Genomic DNA, 5,429 nt, shown 5'->3' with positions numbered 1-5,429 from the left:
GAGAGCTTCACAAGGAGAGAACTGAATCTGGAGTCAGTGCATCAAGAGTCACCACGCTCAGACGTCTTCAGGAAAAGGGCTACCAAGCCACTTCTGAAGCAGAGACAACGTCAGAAGCGTCTTACCTGGGCTGTGGAGAAAAAGAACTGGACTGTTGCTCAGTGGTCCAAAGTCCTCTTTTCAGATGAAAGTAAATTTTACATTTCATTTGGAAATCAAGGTCCCAGAATCTGAAGGAAGAGTGGAGAGGCACAGAATCCATGTTGCTTGAAGTCCAGTGTGAAGTTTCCACAGTCAGGGATGATTTGGGCTGCCATGTCATCTGCTGGTGTTGGTCCACTGTGTTTTCTGATGTCCACAGTCAACGCAGCCATATACCAGGAAATTTTAGAGCACTTCATGCTTCCTTCTGTTGACAAGCTTTATGGAGATGCTGATTTCATTTTCCAGCAGGACTTGGCACCTGCCCACACTGCCAAAGGTACCAAAAGCTGGTTCAATGACCATAGTGTTACTGTGCTTGATTGGCCAGCAAACTCACCTGACCTGAACCCCATAGAGAATCTATGGGGTATTGTCAAGAGGAAGATGAGAGACACCAGACCCAACAATGCAGATGAGCTGAAGGCCACTATCAGAGCAACCTGGGCTCTCATAACACCTGAGCAGTGCCACAGACTGATCGACTCCATGCCACGCCGCATTGCTGCAGCAATTCAGGCAAAAGGAGCCCCAACAATGTATTGAGTGTTGTACATGCTCATACTTTTCATGTTCATACTTTTCAGTTGGCCAAGATTTCTAAAAATCCTTTCTTTGTATTGGTCTTAAGTAATATTCTAATATTTTGAGATACTAATTTTTGACTTTCATGAGCTGTAAGCTCTAATCATCAAAATTAAAAGAAATAAACATTTGAAATATATCAGTCTGTGTGTAATGAATGAATATAATATACAAGTTTCACTTTTTGAATGGAATTAGTGAAATAAATCAACTTTTTGATGATATTCTAATTATATGACCAGCACCTGTATAATACAACTGAAGTACAATTCAACACAACCAAAGTGCAATACTAATAAAATGCTGTACAATAACACTGAAATGCATCAAGAATATTCAGAATAACAAGTTTTATTTGCACACAACTGAAATATAATAAATTAAGGTACAAAACAACAGTGAATGTCTCAAACAGCAATGCAACAATAAATAATTTCACTTTTCTTTAAACTTAAAATAACAGGCTGAGAGTTACACTAAATTTACTTAGTGTTTATTTACAAATCACGCAATCATGCACATTTCTTCCTGCATTATTCAGGCAGGTTTAATTTTTTGAAGAGCTTATCCTCATTGTTCTGCTTGGTTCTTATGACTGCCTTCATCTCAGATGTGGAAACACAATTTTTGATGTAGTCTGGAAAAACAAACAAACAAAAACTCAGAAATTCTCAAGTTTCAGTTACACTTTTCACCACAGGCATATTTAGTATGCTTAAAATAAATCTTGAATTGTGATGTCACCAAATGTTTGTGAAAAGTATTCATACTACTCCCAGTTCATTTCTTATGGCATATTGGTCAGCATTAACAATGTCTGAACACTCCAGGTAACAGAAGTTAAAAGGTTGGTTCACCCAAAAATGAAAATTCTGTCATCAATTACTCACCCTCATGACATTCCAAACCCGCAAGTCTTTTGTTCATCTTCAGAACACAAATGCAGATCTTTATAATGAAATCTCAGAGCTTTCTGTCCCTCCACTGATCCATGCAACTACCCTTTGCACAATAACATGCATTTCTGGAAAAAAGCATAGACACAGTCATGTTTAAATACTGTACAGAGTCCTCCACAATTATTTGCCCTCTTTATCATTTTGGTTTTTCCATTCAAAATTCTAACCTTAAATAAAAAAATAAATAATAATAATAGAAAAAATATAGAAATTACAGATATATGTAAATATACTATTAAAATACAGTACATAGAATATATGTGTTCCACGGTTATTGTGCCCCCTTCATTTAATACTTTGTGTAGCCTATAACTCTCTTCACACATAAGGGCTAATCCATGGCTAGGTGTGCATTACATGATTTTAATGCATGAGGTGGAGGCAAAGAACCACCCGACATGAAACAGGTTGCCTCCATTGAATTCGATTAAAATTGTGTAATACACACCTGTTAAAGCTACGCTAAAAAGTTAAGGTAAAGCTATCCTTAAAGAGATAGCTAACCCAAAAATGAAAATTCTGTCATTAAATAGTCACCCTTGTGTCGTTTCACACCGGTAAGACCTTCTTTCCTCTTTGGAACACAAAGACAGACATTTTTTAAAGAAAGAGAGCTTTCTGACCCTACATAGACAGCAATGCAACTTACACATTCAAGTTCCAGAATGATAGGAAAGACATTGTTAAAGTAATTCATGTGACTCCAGTTGTTTTAACTCAATTTTATGAAGCGAGTGTTTGCGTCCAAAAAAAAAAAAAAAAAATTATAATTTACCACTTATTTACAAAAAATATTGATCTGTAATGTGCATTCATGAGAGCATTACTGCAGATGAGTGTTGTGTTCATGCGACAGAAGACAAAATTGAGGTTAAACCACTGGAGTCACATGGATTACTTTCACAATGTCTTTCCTATTGTTCTGGAACTTAAATGTGTAAGTTGCGTTGCTGCCTATAGAGAGGGGTCAGAAAGCTCTCTGATTTAATCAAAAATATCTTTAATTTGTGTTTTAAAGATGAACAAAGGTATTATGGGTTTGGAACGACATGTTTATTACAATTTGACTGGAAGGGTAAAACCAAGTTAATTTTCATTAGTTTATTTGGTTACAGGTCTTTAGATCTAGCTTTCTGACTGTATGTGTGTGCTACAGTAAAAGCCGCACATTAATTTAGAATGGTGATTGAACTGATTATAATTATCTTATGCATATATTGTTTTAATGCACACCTTCCAGTCAATCAGAGAGAATCAAAGAGTCCTCAAGCAAACTGTTGAGAGCTGATGTTAAGCATTGAGAATAATTGCTGATATAACTACATTTCTTTACCTTTCCACTCCCTCAGCTCTCTCTCTGTTTTCATGCTGAATTAGCACCAATATTGTAGATCTTCTTTTAGCTCTTTGACTTCATTTAACTCCTCAATCTCTTCATGTCTGAAGATCTCTTACATGGCTGAGGAGATGGTACTTGGTACACTTGATTTCTCCAGCACTCCCACAGGTCTTAGTTCCTGAAATATAATATCAGTTATTATGCATTATAAACTATAAAGATAATAGTTAATAAAAGATAAAATAAATAAAGTAGATTACTGCTCACCATTATTTGAGTGCTTGTTTCACCACAGCCATCATCTTCTGTTAAATTATATTTTTGGTCTTCTTTATTTTAGTTGTTACCAGTGCATTTTCCTGAAAATAGCAATCGCACACTAAAAAAAATGTCCATTTCCACACATTAATGTCACACTAAACAAAAATGCTGGTGTACAGTGCTGTGAAAAAATAAATCCTGATTTATTCTATTTTTGTGTATATCCAGTACTAAATATTGTCAGATATATTTTAATTACTTTACAGTGATAAAAAGAAAAATGATGCAAACAAAATTAACTTCTGCTGTGAAGCAGCTCTAAACAGTAAAAAGTATCATTGTTCAGTTGAAATCAGTGTTGACTGATCAGTGTTAAAAATAATCAAATATAAAATAATTCCAATGCATCTACAGTTGTGCAGAAAACAGTGGTGTCATCATCTAGCTCAGTTCAGCCCTTATCCAATAGTGTCAGTGGAGTCAGATCAACAATATTGCTGAATATTATGTGTCCCTAAATAAGCAAGCCAAAAGTCGACAGTGGCAAGGAACCCAAACTCCATCTGGTGACATGGAGAAAGAAAAAAAAAAAACCTTGGGAGAAAGTATAGTTTAGGGATCAGTTCTCCTCTGGCCAACAAATGAACATGGTGTGATTATGATTCAGGCTGCATCACAATTTATTTATTGTGAAATATACAGGACTGTAGGCCTACAAGTAGCTGGAGTTATTAATCTCATTTAAATACTAAATTACTATCTTACATTTGTGGCTAACTAGAATGTGAGTGACCTTTCATGCATTTGCAGAAATAAAGTCTCACCTGTCAGCAGATAGACACAGGACACAGAGGTAAGTGCAATATCGTGAACAGGTTTATTGACAAGTGCAGAGGGGGACTGAGATCAGCTGAAGGTCCAGTTAAGCAGGCGGGGAGTTTATCTGAGGGTGATCGTCCTTATCTTTATTCCAGGGGATCCCAATGGAACAGCGGAGCGTGGAGACGGTGGAGAACTGAAGCGGTGGAGAGCAGGGAGAGGAACACAGAAGCAACTGGTAAGTAGACAAAACAGGTAAGTGGGTCAGGTAAGTCAAACACTGTAAGTTTGAGACCAGACAGTGAGTGAACGGGAGGAGTGCAGGGATATAGTGCTGTTGATGAGTGTTGACAGGTGGCGGTGATTAGTAATCCGGGGATTGGGATCTGGTGAGTGTGGTTAGTGGAGACTGTGGTGACTGAGGTGACTCTCTGACATCACCAACATCTGTTGAGTGGCTTTTCACTTTCTCTCTTCTAAATTTTGACATTTTATAATGTAATTGTAATTTGTTTTATTATAGTAAAAGTGTAGTAAAAACAGCATTAAACCAGTTGTTTTGTCTTCCTCTCAGACTTCAGTTCTGTGTGTTCTGTGCCATCATAAGCACACAAATAAGTACGGAAGCGGCGTTTCCTCTCATTTTCTTCTCATCTCAGCGGGTTGAATAAGATATCCGTCAAGTCTTTTTACATCTCTCTAAAATTATAACTTAAGATATGAGGACATTAGACATTATACTCACCACTAAACTGGATGAGTCGACAAAGTCAACGCTCCTGCTTGCCTGATGAATTTCTCTTCCGGAAAGCGTTTCTTCTCTTTTGTCACACTTGTGAATGGTCTCGGAGTGTAATGTTATTATGTCTTTGTGCTTTAATTGTGATAGTTCACATATGAACAATGTTGTCAAACCAAAACATATTTTATACTTTTATATCCATCCTGCAGTAGACACTAAGGAAAAGACGCCGTTACAAGTAATCAGCTGCTCTCGAGACTCGTTGTCAGGACAACGACCTTTGCGCTCGATTTGACTAATACCATTTACAAATAGACATTCTAAGCTTTCTACAGACATATGTTTCATGTTTCTGTGACAGGTATTCACTAAGTTACAGTTCGTTTTTCAGACGCGTTTCTGAATGAATTCTTCTAAGAGAGAGAAGGCACAACGTGCATCCTGTTGTTTTTTTAAATTTTTGCGAAAAGCACAACATTTTTTTTTTTTATTGTGAGTATACCCGGAAAAAAAATAGACACCA

At 36.7% G+C, this 5,429-nt stretch overlaps 1 long non-coding RNA gene across 1 annotated transcript; it reads right to left on the bottom strand.

Moving 5' to 3' along the window:
• Positions 1-1,149: 1,149 nt before the first annotated feature.
• Positions 1,150-4,895, bottom strand: LOC131550931 (uncharacterized). The gene is made up of 5 exons (XR_009273666.1): positions 4,170-4,895; positions 3,352-3,443; positions 3,079-3,262; positions 1,677-1,810; positions 1,150-1,423 (listed from the first exon to the last, which is right to left on the bottom strand). It is a non-coding gene; the product is annotated as an uncharacterized LOC131550931 (long non-coding RNA).
• Positions 4,896-5,429: the final 534 nt, after the last annotated feature.

This window comes from Onychostoma macrolepis, chromosome 12 (genome assembly GCF_012432095.1).
Source record: "Onychostoma macrolepis isolate SWU-2019 chromosome 12, ASM1243209v1, whole genome shotgun sequence".
NCBI lineage: Eukaryota > Metazoa > Chordata > Actinopteri > Cypriniformes > Cyprinidae > Onychostoma > Onychostoma macrolepis.
The sequence above is the reverse complement of the archived record's forward strand: the minus strand, read 5'-3'. Positions and strand labels throughout refer to the sequence as shown.